Source organism: Populus euphratica, unplaced genomic scaffold (assembly GCF_000495115.2).
Source record: "Populus euphratica unplaced genomic scaffold, PopEup_1.0 scaffold33.1, whole genome shotgun sequence".
Lineage (NCBI taxonomy): Eukaryota > Viridiplantae > Streptophyta > Magnoliopsida > Malpighiales > Salicaceae > Populus > Populus euphratica.
Window position 1 is genome coordinate 448071 of NW_011499906.1, and position 11678 is coordinate 459748.

The 11678-nt window shown below is 28.6% G+C and overlaps 1 protein-coding gene across 1 annotated transcript in view; it reads left to right on the plus strand.

The window, feature by feature from the left end:
* The first annotated feature begins 11482 nt into the window (after positions 1-11482).
* Positions 11483-11678, plus strand: part of LOC105133392 (TATA-binding protein-associated factor 2N-like) — a 1575-nt gene continuing 1379 nt past the window's right edge. The window contains exon 1 of the mRNA XM_011037361.1: positions 11483-11620. The gene's annotated coding sequence lies outside the window, so the exon portion shown is untranslated. The remainder of the gene's footprint in view (positions 11621-11678) is intronic.

The following is an 11678-nucleotide window of genomic DNA, read 5'->3' on the forward strand; positions in this document are numbered from 1 at the left end:
TAAAATAATTAGCTTCTAGTTTTGATACACACATACACAAAAAAAATAATCTAAAAGTACTGATTAAGAAAGATTGAATTCCTTTTTTTATCACACTAATTCCTAACAAACCTCTTTTTGAAAAACTAGTCTCACCTTAACAGTTTTTCCTAGGAAATGAAAAGGGACTAATGACTTTCCTGCTTAAATTTTTTTTGCTTGAAATCATTTTCCATCTTATGAGGGGGTGTTAACATATAGCCAGTTGTAGACCTTAAACTTCTCCTATCAATCCTCAACTATAGGTATCCATTATGGATGATCTATAAGCTGGTTTAGTTGAAACAAATACATCTTCATCATTACTTTTATTTTCTATGTTATCTTTTGCACAACTTTTATATTTGTGAACCTGGGAATCAAATAAATAATCGCACTTAACATTAATTTAATATTATCTTTGAGGAAAATATTTTCTTTACATATTTAAATTCAGCTTCCATTTCTCTAATATTTTTCCAAAATAACAAATGGGATGTCAGATCTACAACTTATAGTTGATGAGCTTGCATCATTAACATTTCCATCAGGTGTCTCTCTATGATCAACCTCTAAATACACCCCAGGCTTAGGAATATTACTATTTAAGAAGAATAACCGCTTTGTTTCGACCTTAAACTTTTTCTTGATATCCAAATAATATAACTAAATAATTAAGCATGTTTAATTAAATTCTTAATCCATTTTTAATAAGATTTTGGCAGCATCTCTCCTATATGAAACCATACCCACTTAATTCTTTAATATATTGACCCATTTTCAAACTTCTCAAAATTCACTACTAAACATTTAATTTACATGAAACAACATTAATAAATTTTCAAATTTTATAAGTACATAACTAATCATAATATCATAGCAAGTAACTATCTCAATTAATATTCATATAAATTATGACATCCTTTCATTTTTCCTTTATATCCATCAATTTATCAATTATAAAGCTAATTGTTCTTGTCTTGTTTTTATATCCCATTTTATTTATTTATTATCACCAACACTCTTTAAATCTTTCATTTTCATACTTGTTTCTTTTATATTTCAATATAACATACCAACATACATTAAACCATAATTTCATTCTTATTCATTTGTATTGAAACATTAACAATAATTTAAGCACATTTTACATTACAACACACACACACACAAACACCTTTCACCTTTTATTTAGTTAACACTTTTTAAATTCAATCCTCGATCACTCCACATTTAATCCAAACCCTTGTACCAAATCTAACATATCCAATACCATATAATCCTACAATTTTCACCCTCGAATACTTAATAAAATTTAACACATTTAATAATTTTTAGCAAAGTATTCACAATTCATTTTCTGCATGTTTTTCTTTCCATTCCAAAAACAACACATAATAAATTAGCAAACTTGAAAAAAACTAATGAATTTAAGAAAAAAACATCAAACCATCAATATTAAACCTCAAGTGGTAGAGAAATAATAAGAATGTTGGCCACTGATAAAAGAGAAAGAGAGAGATAAGAAAGAGAAGGGGAAACAAGGCATTTTAAGGGAAATAGGGGAAAATTAGGGATTGTTTGGACATATATAGGTTTAAATTTACCAATAAAAAATTCTATTAGTGGGTCTATCGGTAATTTACCATGTCAGCACATCACTGACAGACTCACCAATATAAATTTTTATATCCATTAGTGAGTCCATTGATCATTTCAAGAATTTCTAAAAAATATTGAAACCCCCTCAAACTCACCAGTGATTTTTCATTCATTGGTATTTCCACCGATAAATCCAAATTCATGAATTATTTTCTAAACTCTTTGTAATTCTCCAACTATTTTAGAGTCCTTCGATGAGTCTATTGGTAAGCATAAATTTCACTAATAGATTTCATGTTGTCGGTCACTCCATCGATCGATTCCAATTTCATGCATTTCTTGCCAAAATTTATGTAATTCTCTGACCATTTAACATATGTCAATGAGTTCATCGGTAATTTATCATTATTTGACTTCACTAACGGATTCATCAATGGATATTTAATTATTTATATTTTTTATTTATGTTGATAATTCTATCGGTGAAGTTAAAAAACATATTTTCTTATATATTAATTATAATTCATATCCAAGCTAATTAAACACTAACAACAACAACAACATTCATAACTTACATAACAACTTATTTCTTATAACTACAACCACAACAAGAAATGCTTGATAAATATATATAAAAAAATAATGCATTATAAAACAACATCAAATATCTTAATTACACAATGACATTTTACATTTAAAATCAATTCAAATCATTTTTAATTTGAATCCTCCTCATCTTTATTTTCATCATCATCATGTCCATAATCATTTTCTTTACTGAAGATGTTTTATTTTTTTCATTTTTATCTACTTATATATGTCCATTGGTACTCAATATATCATTTAACCCGTTGACATCAACATGAACATAAGTGTTCTTAGTAACATGAAAATTTAAATTTTCTTCTAACTTGGCAAATGGAGCAACTCAATAAAAATCAACTAACTCATCAAAATAAAATACATCTTATCCCCTAGTTACTTTATCATTACCTTCTTTAACAACTTAGGTACGACTCCTAGTTTGGTTTTCATTACGGATAATCAATCGACTTTATTATAATCCTTTTAAAATGAATGAGTATATGTATAATATAATTGTTGGTATTGTTTGACAAATACAAAAACATAATTGATATTGATAACTCTACCTCTTTTATCAATTTTTACCAAACCACTGTAAAGATCTACTTTAATTTCTCTATCGGTATTATACCAATAACATTTGAATAAAAATATTATATTTTATGCCCTATGTTATTGCAATTAAATCACCTCTTCTAACTTTTTATAATAATAAAATTCAAACTCATTGAAAATTGATCCATTAACATCATAAACTCTATTATTATAGGTATTCATACCCTCTCCATACTCTTCAATATAAAAAAAATATTCATTGATGATATATTCGTTATAATAATGATTTCTTTCAGGATCCAATGATAGTAATTTCAAACTTTAAGTATTGCCTCTCATATTATACACCTAGTTAAAGATAACATCCATTAATGGTCAATAAAAAAAGTTAGGTAAATATATTCTTATTAGATTTATAAATTATTACATACTTGTATTTAAAATCATGTGGCCAATTGTTCATCTTTTAATTGAAAATTTTAAGCTTCAGTAAGTTATGGATTTTAGAATAACAAAAATTGATGATGTTTCCTATAAGAAAGTTAATAAGAATTTAAACTAAATGAGAATACCTGAGAAAATGACTTAAGACTATAAATCATACAATTAACTTGCTAAACAAAAGGTCTCAGTTTATTAGTTAATAGAATGTGATTATATATTTGTCTAAATTCAATATTTATTAAATATCTTCTTGAAACTGTATATTTCAATAATGGTCGTCTAAAACAAGAAAATATTGATAAACTCTCGCTAGAAAACACTTCACCACCACCATCATGTCTTAGAATATTTGTCGCAACCCGATTCCCCGATCCATGACCGACACGTAGGCATGGTTCCCCTTCAAGGTTCCATACCTATGCGAACCCAAACTTACATACAAACTTATCTATTAAATAACTCAATCAGAGTTCAACGTAGCATTAATAACAAACTAATTTCATAATATAATACAATTATCTTAATATAAGAGTTCATATAAATTCAAAGTTTTGGAGCACTAACTAGATATAAAAGGAAGTTACAAATTTCAACAAAAGAGTAGGTTTAGAAGGTCCAATAAAAGTGACCTGCTATCAAGTTATAAGCCTAAAAGGATAAATAATGAGAGTGTGAGTTTAACAACTTAGTGAGTAGATAATATTCAATATACACACACGAGGTAATACAACAATGAGAAATATATACACAATTGGCTTTAGGTTCTTATAGTAAGGTTCCTCAAATAGGTCATAATAAGAATATCATAAGGTAAAACTCGTCAGAAAATCAAAATGCAATGAGCATGAGACTCCGTACTACGAGATGATCAGTCCATACAGGTTGGTGACTCCCCCGACCAACTAGGGCTCAGATACGATGTGCAGATAGACTAACACTACCTTGTTAGCATGAGTATTCTAACTAACATACCATATGTTCATAATTATAATCAAACATACATATTCATATCTCAAGACTCAACTCATGACATCAATCAAATAAGGAGCTATCAATTCAGAAGTCAATTCAAATATATACTAGTTCATATCAAGAATTCAGATTCAATAATTGATCATGCTTTATTATAACAAGGATAATAATCAACATATATATTATCAAGAAATATAATCCAACTCATATTAACAAATCAAATATTTATAATATTTCTCATGCATATGAAAAATTATCCACTCACCTGACTCAAAGTAAATAGTACTCAAAAGCTAATACCAAAGAAAATCCTACTAACGTCTTATCGGTAGAATATCAGGATTATCTAAATACAAAGAAGACATATTCAAAAATAACTTAAAAGAACATATAACCTATTTAATACACTTATCTAAGGGTATATTCCATAACCCTATATGTTTTTAGACTAAACTCAAAATCTAATGATTTTCCTGAAATTTAATCCATAATAAAAAAAATAAAAATGGTAATAATTCACTAAATAATCCTCAATTATTCATCAAACCAAATTTGAAAAAGTTAATATTACAGCTAGGGACTAATTTGGAATTTATCATATTTTTAAGGGTCAAATTGAAGGACCAAACAAAAATATCATAAATCCATGACTATACTAAAATTCTAAACATAATCCTCAATTCTGTCTAGAATATCTCATTATGCTCCAGTGACCATTCTGGAATTTTTCCAAATTTTTAGGGTCAAATTGTAATTTTTGTCAAATTAGAGGGCAAAATTGAAAGTGTTAAAATATCATAACCATATAGGAATTCTGACCATAATTCATCTTTTATTCTATTCAGAATCTTGGAATATGCTTCAGGCACCAATATGTAATTTTCTAAAGTTTGGGGACTAAATCATAATTTCCATAAATTAAGGGACTAAATTGAATTTTTATCATCTTCAACCTCCAACCCACAATTTCAACAAAAAAACCCACTGTTTTTTCCTGATTTTTAACACAATTTCACCATTGAAACAAAACCATAACTCAAAATCATTATTTTTATCTACAATCTTCCATAATCAAATAAATAATCAATTACTCATAGTAATCAACCCATAACATTCAACTTAATTCATCAATCAAACCCAAAACACAATCTTTGAAACCTTAACATTCATCAAAACTGAAATTTAAAGCTTATATAACACATATTTATACATAATCTTACCTTTAAACTTATTTCCTCCCACTCCTTTTTATTTCCCTTCTAATTTCCCTCTTTTCTCTTCTTCTTCTTCTTCTTTCTCCCTTCTCTCTCACGGTTTGCTCCTTCAATTTTCAGATAACTCTTTTTTTTGTTTTACTTTTTATTTATATTTATTATCTCTTTATTCAATTACTACTATACCCCTCATTTAATCATACCTTCTCTTTAAGCCTCAAAGGGCTTTATTACCTTTTTCTACTCTTTAATACAAAACATTACAATGTTATTGATTCTTATTCTCATATAAGGCTCAAAAAGTAATACGAGATAAATATTGAAATCTCTTTAACTAAATAAGTATTGCATATTGAAACCTTGATATATGTTTTATTTTTAACCTTTTTTTTTAAATTAAACAAGTATCTACATGAAAGTAGATATAGATTAAATGATTGAATGTTTATAAGAATATATTAGGCACTTAGGATGCATGTAAATCCCTAACATCTCAAATGAATACATCTATTTGTACTACACATACCCTCAAATTCTTTCTTCATATGCTAAATGTATAAGCAGATGCTTCATTGAGTCAAAGAATAAGAGAGGGAAGATCATTTCAAGTTTGTAAATTGTCTTAATGATGTTCATTTCTAGCTACTCAATATGTTGGGAATGAAAGCTATTTGAGAAAACATCTCTAAAAAAATTATAAATCTTTGTGAGTGGATCACATATATTTTTTAGCAATAATTCCCTATAAGCAATTGGAATAAGTGTTTGCATAAATACATGACAGTCAGACTCTTCATTTCATATAATTTGCATTCATTTAAATTCACTAATCTAGATATATTTGAGGTATATTCATCAAGAAATCATTTCAAATCATTTATACATAAGAAATTATGCTTTTTTTAATCTAAGATATAGGTGGTTTTGGGCTCTGTAACACGTACCATATAATTAAACAGTTCCATATTCTGACGGTCACAAAACAAAGTTATATTCAATTTAGCTTTTATATTTTCATTTGTTTTTTCTTTGACATTTATGATATGTTAAAAATATTTTTAAACATATTCTTTTTAATATGCATGATATCCAAATTTTGAAAAATGATATTAGTCTTTTAATAAGAAAGCTCTTGAAAAATTCTCTATTTTACCTAATTATGAATCACACCAAAACTAAAAAACTTTTATTTACCATATTGAAAACCAAATACAATATCTTCAAACTATGAAAGTACATTATACAATTCTTCACCTGATAGTACGAGTGGTACAATATGTCTTTCAGCTTTACCTTCCAAAAAATTTTTGATGTTATTTTTGTATAGATGATGACCTTACAAGAACTTGCAATGGAAATTAAAAAAAAAATCTTTACCACCATTCATTAAGGTGAAGGCCTATTTTTATACAATATGGACATGCTAATTTTTCATATGTGCTCCATCTAAAAATCATTCAATGTAAAAAAAAATTATTTATGGTCCACATCAAAGTTGTCTTCATTTAAAAATTATGTTTATTTGAGATATCACACATCAAAGTCCTAAATAACAATAAGTTATTCAACTCATCAATCAATGGTTGAAGGCAAACATCAATATTTCTACCTGAATCACAAGGACCTTATATAATCATATATAGGAATATGAATTCCAATGTCAATATCTCTAAAGGAAAGTTCAAAATGTTAGTATGATTGGCCAACAAGAATAGAATGCAGCAATTGACTCAAACAGATTAAACTCATAGGTATACAAACTAAGATGCATGTTTTGTGGTTCCATTAAAAACTAAAAAAGTATTCTATTAAACTGCTTCCAAGTTTCATCGATAGAAAGGTGGCCATAACTTCATCCACTGTATCATGTGTATGACATCATATCATATTCTTGATTTTTTTTTCTAAGATATAAATAACCTTTACAACCTAAAAATGATTAGAAAGTATCTTAATATGCAATAGATGTCTTTCCTTTACTAGTATTGGGTTAATACCAAGTATGCTTGCAGGTTTTATATTAGAATAAATTTGCATCTTCACCATCATATAATACGTAAAAATTTGGGCATATATCATTTCTTTATCATAAGCCAAATGGTTTGTTTCATTATAGATTTTGCAATATAACATGACATTAAAAAGTTTTTTTTCAACTTTTTCTATTTTAGAAACAAATTTGCCCATTCAATAATACTATCATAATGGGTCTCACTTAACCCATATTATAACATGACATTAAAAACTCTTGTAATGGCTAACAAATTACTATGATTTATGCACCCATCCTATAATGATTCATCAAAATCTTTAAAAAGTTCAAAATACCTAGCTGTATCTATATTTGATTCTTTATTTACACATGAACCTTCATCTAAATAACCATGATTTATTTTCATTTCGTCCATCATCATACTTCTATAACGACTACTATATATTATCATCTATAACTTCATGCATAAAAGTAGATGTTGAACCAACAATCCTTTGTAACATGGCCTTATAAGGAACATAGGGTTCTCCGTATGCAAACTAACACAAGTATTTCTCTACAAACTCTTTTTTAAGAAAATGCATCATCAAAACATATAATTGATGGAACTTTTTAGTTTTACACTTCACATATAGACATCTAATTCTGCCCCCACTAATATTTTTTTAGATTTGAAAGTGTGAAATTAATAAAACCCTTAACCTTTTTACAATAATCTTTCCTATACAACCTTTAGGGTGAATCTCGATACATCTAAGAACAATCATCCAGTATTTAAAAGATTTATATAGAATATTAATGAAAATATGTATTAATAATATAATCATCAAATTAGAAATTAACTTTGGAAATTAAAAATGAATTCCCAACTAATAACCAATTATTATTTGTACAAAAATTCAAAGTTACGTTAAAATGTGAACTAAATAAATCAAATTAACAACAAGTAACAGGTTCCCCGACTAATTATCAATTATTTATTCAATTAAACTTATTCAATCTAAACTCATACCATTTAATTGTTATCAATTTCATAAAAAAATAATTTTTCCAAAATTCTAAATTTAACAATAAAATTGATCAAATGTGATTAATACCTATTAAATAACCCATCATTTATTCTAGTATAGCACATATAAGTCACAAAATCAAAGTCAATTTCATCATATTACAAACAAATTCAATTTTTTTTAAATTCAAAACAAACCCTAACATACAAATCATACTTGAATATAACAAAATTGTATATGAAAAGGATGTAAAACACATAAATATACAAACAAACTATAAATACTATATAAAAATATCAATAAATTAACCTAAAATTTAAATGGGTAGGTTTGCTTACTTCGTGTAGGGAATATTTAGAAAGAAACCCAACCAAGACAGTAATGCTAACACTACTTAAGTGTTTAAGTGGTGAATTTTTTTAGGACAGGGCTAGATTTGTGGCAAAATAGGGGGAGGAGATGTTTTTTACAGTGAAAGAAGAAGAAGAAGAAAGAGGAATAGGGCTATTATCAGTTATAACACTTCTATATTTATTGATAGAATTTTGGATGGACACTAACAATGGAATTCTTTCCTCGGTAATTAAGTAGGAAAATAATGATCTTTTATTTTATTAATGGAATCACATACATATTTTTTATTATTTTATTTTTATTCTAATGAAAATTCCATCATTAATTATTGACATAAAACTTTCATTCAGTAATTTCTTTAGAATTTGTAGATGGATATTTTTCATTGTTATTTTCATTGGAAATGATAGATGATAAAAAATTTATCACTATTTTCATTGCTAGTTGATAATTTTTTGGTATCGAATGTTGAATTTTTTGGTTATATAAATTAGTGCATCCCTACTTATATAATGAAGAAAAAATAAGCAAATATATATCTTCATGAGGAAATAAATCGAGCAAAGATTAATAAATTAAAATCCAGTAAAACTAATTGAAGTAAAAGGGGTACATTCTTCTTCTTCTTCTTTCCTACCGAAACACACGCGCACGTAACGACACAAAAGAAAAGGAAAGAAAGGAAGGAGAGTTTAGCCACGCAGGGAGTGACAGGGAAAGAAAAAGCAGAATATTATTATCAAGGAAAGGAAAGAGATGGTCGTGGTCATGCATGGGTGTGATTCCCAAGGAAGAGAGAATCGAATCAGCACCACTTCCCATTGCTCTTGATGGCTCTTCTTTACAGTTTGCCCCTCTTCTTCCCTTTACCATTCTCCAAGAGAATGGAGGACAGATAGCCTAAGCATTTTGATACGAGTACTCCCATGTATGTTGTTTTTGAGATGGTAATAAAGAGATTAAAGGGAGTGGAATAGCAGCCGCAGAAAAGGAAAAATAAAAAAAGAAAACAAAAGCAAAAGGTGGTCAAAATGAAATCTGTCCTCGATAACTTGTATTATTCCATCATTTACAGCCTTCAACTATCTTTATTGAAACTCACCAGTTGCCTTTCTCTTTTTCTCAATTGTTTTTTTTACACTAATGGAGTTTTTTACATGTATGTTTACAGCTTGTATATATGGTTAGGTCCGAATTAACTAATGAGATGATAATATTTACTAAAAAGAAAAAAGAAAAGAGCGACAGAGATGATCAGAGATCAGAGGGAGAGGGAGTTGTAGCAATAAAAAATAGAGGGAAATTAATTATATATAGCTGCCTGCTATATATATATATATATATATATATATAAAGCACTAATTCAAATTCAAAGGAAAACTAAAGCATGAAAAAGGGAATATTCAAATTCGCAAAGCAACAACAATTTACCAAGGCATTCACCCCCAAAAAAATTTGTTGATTCTCAAAGTAATGTTGATAGAGACATGACTCACCATGGGAATATTTGAGATAAGAAGTGGGCCTCCTCAAGTTTATAATACCAAGAGTACTTATTACATGTCTACCAAGGTATGCTCATTAGGATTCCTTAAGAAGAAACTGTGCATTCTTGATTCATTTTTGGTTTTTCGGTCGTTCGAGAATATCTCCATACTTAGCCATTTCAATTGGGAATACACACTTTGAAAACATGCTAGTGAGTTGAGGGTCCCGGATGCCGTGGTCAAAGGGGCCTTTTCTAGGGTTCGTGGTTCACTTGATTAACTGGATTTTTGGATTAGGGCTGTTGTGCTTATAGGCTGACAGTATCTTCTGTTTGCTTTATGTGGGATCCAGAATTTCTTAACTTACATGGACTGAATGTGACCATCCAAAGCTCAACTCCGTTCAACTTAGTTCAGTTTGACTGGTGACAAATCTAGCTAGCTAGTGATATGTGCATGAAATTTCATGATTCGATTTGCAAATTCCCCACTAGACATACATGCGACTGTCTCCTGAGGCATTTATTGGAAAAAAGCATACAAGTAATCATGACAGTACTCCTAGGCATGCATCTCACAGCAATAATCATATTGGTTTGCTTGTCTTCAACTTTGACAACTAAAGTTAATCAATCTTCCTCAATTAAACAAGAAAATGATATTATGTTATTATTTTCTGGTTCATTTATCTGTATATGCACAGTGGAGGGCTAGCTAATGTTTAAAAATTTTAACCCAATGTTTAATATTGATCGATAGTCAATGAAACTCTAAAGATAAAATTAAGGGGACGGGCTACATTAATTACCTCTTGATGAAAAGTGAATGGATATAACTAGATGGGAATGGGAAAAAAAAAATCAAGGAGAGAATTAATGGCGTACGAGCAACAAATTATGTGTTGATAATTTATATGTAACTTTTGAAAGGAGAAGGATTATAGTTAAACCATGATGAGTTTGTCTATTTGTGCATGTACTTCTCAAATTTCACGTCAGAAACCCTAAAAGAAAGCATTATCTAGTCGGACAAAGTACATGTTCAAACTTGCAGCAGGAGGGGAAAAAACCAATCCAGTCTTTGGAATCGTGGCTGGAATTTTCCCTTTATCTCTTTTTCCAACTTTAGGTTTTTGTTGTTTTGCATTTATCAAAGTTTTTGCAACACGAAAAAGTACGTAACACTACGAACACACCCATCTATTTGATCCCCCCGTTTTTTTTTTTCTGTGGTCTAAGCATGTATATAATCACCACCATGTCACACATCTTCTCATCGCCATTTCCCTTTCATCTTCTAGCTAGCACAGCTACAGAGGTTTTTGAAACCCCTTTTGCCATTCTTCTCTCATTTAGTATACTTAGTCTTCTCTAATCATTTCATAAGGTTTGTAACTCTCACCCTAATTTCCTTATTTAATCTTCAAGCTAGCTAGCTGCTGAAC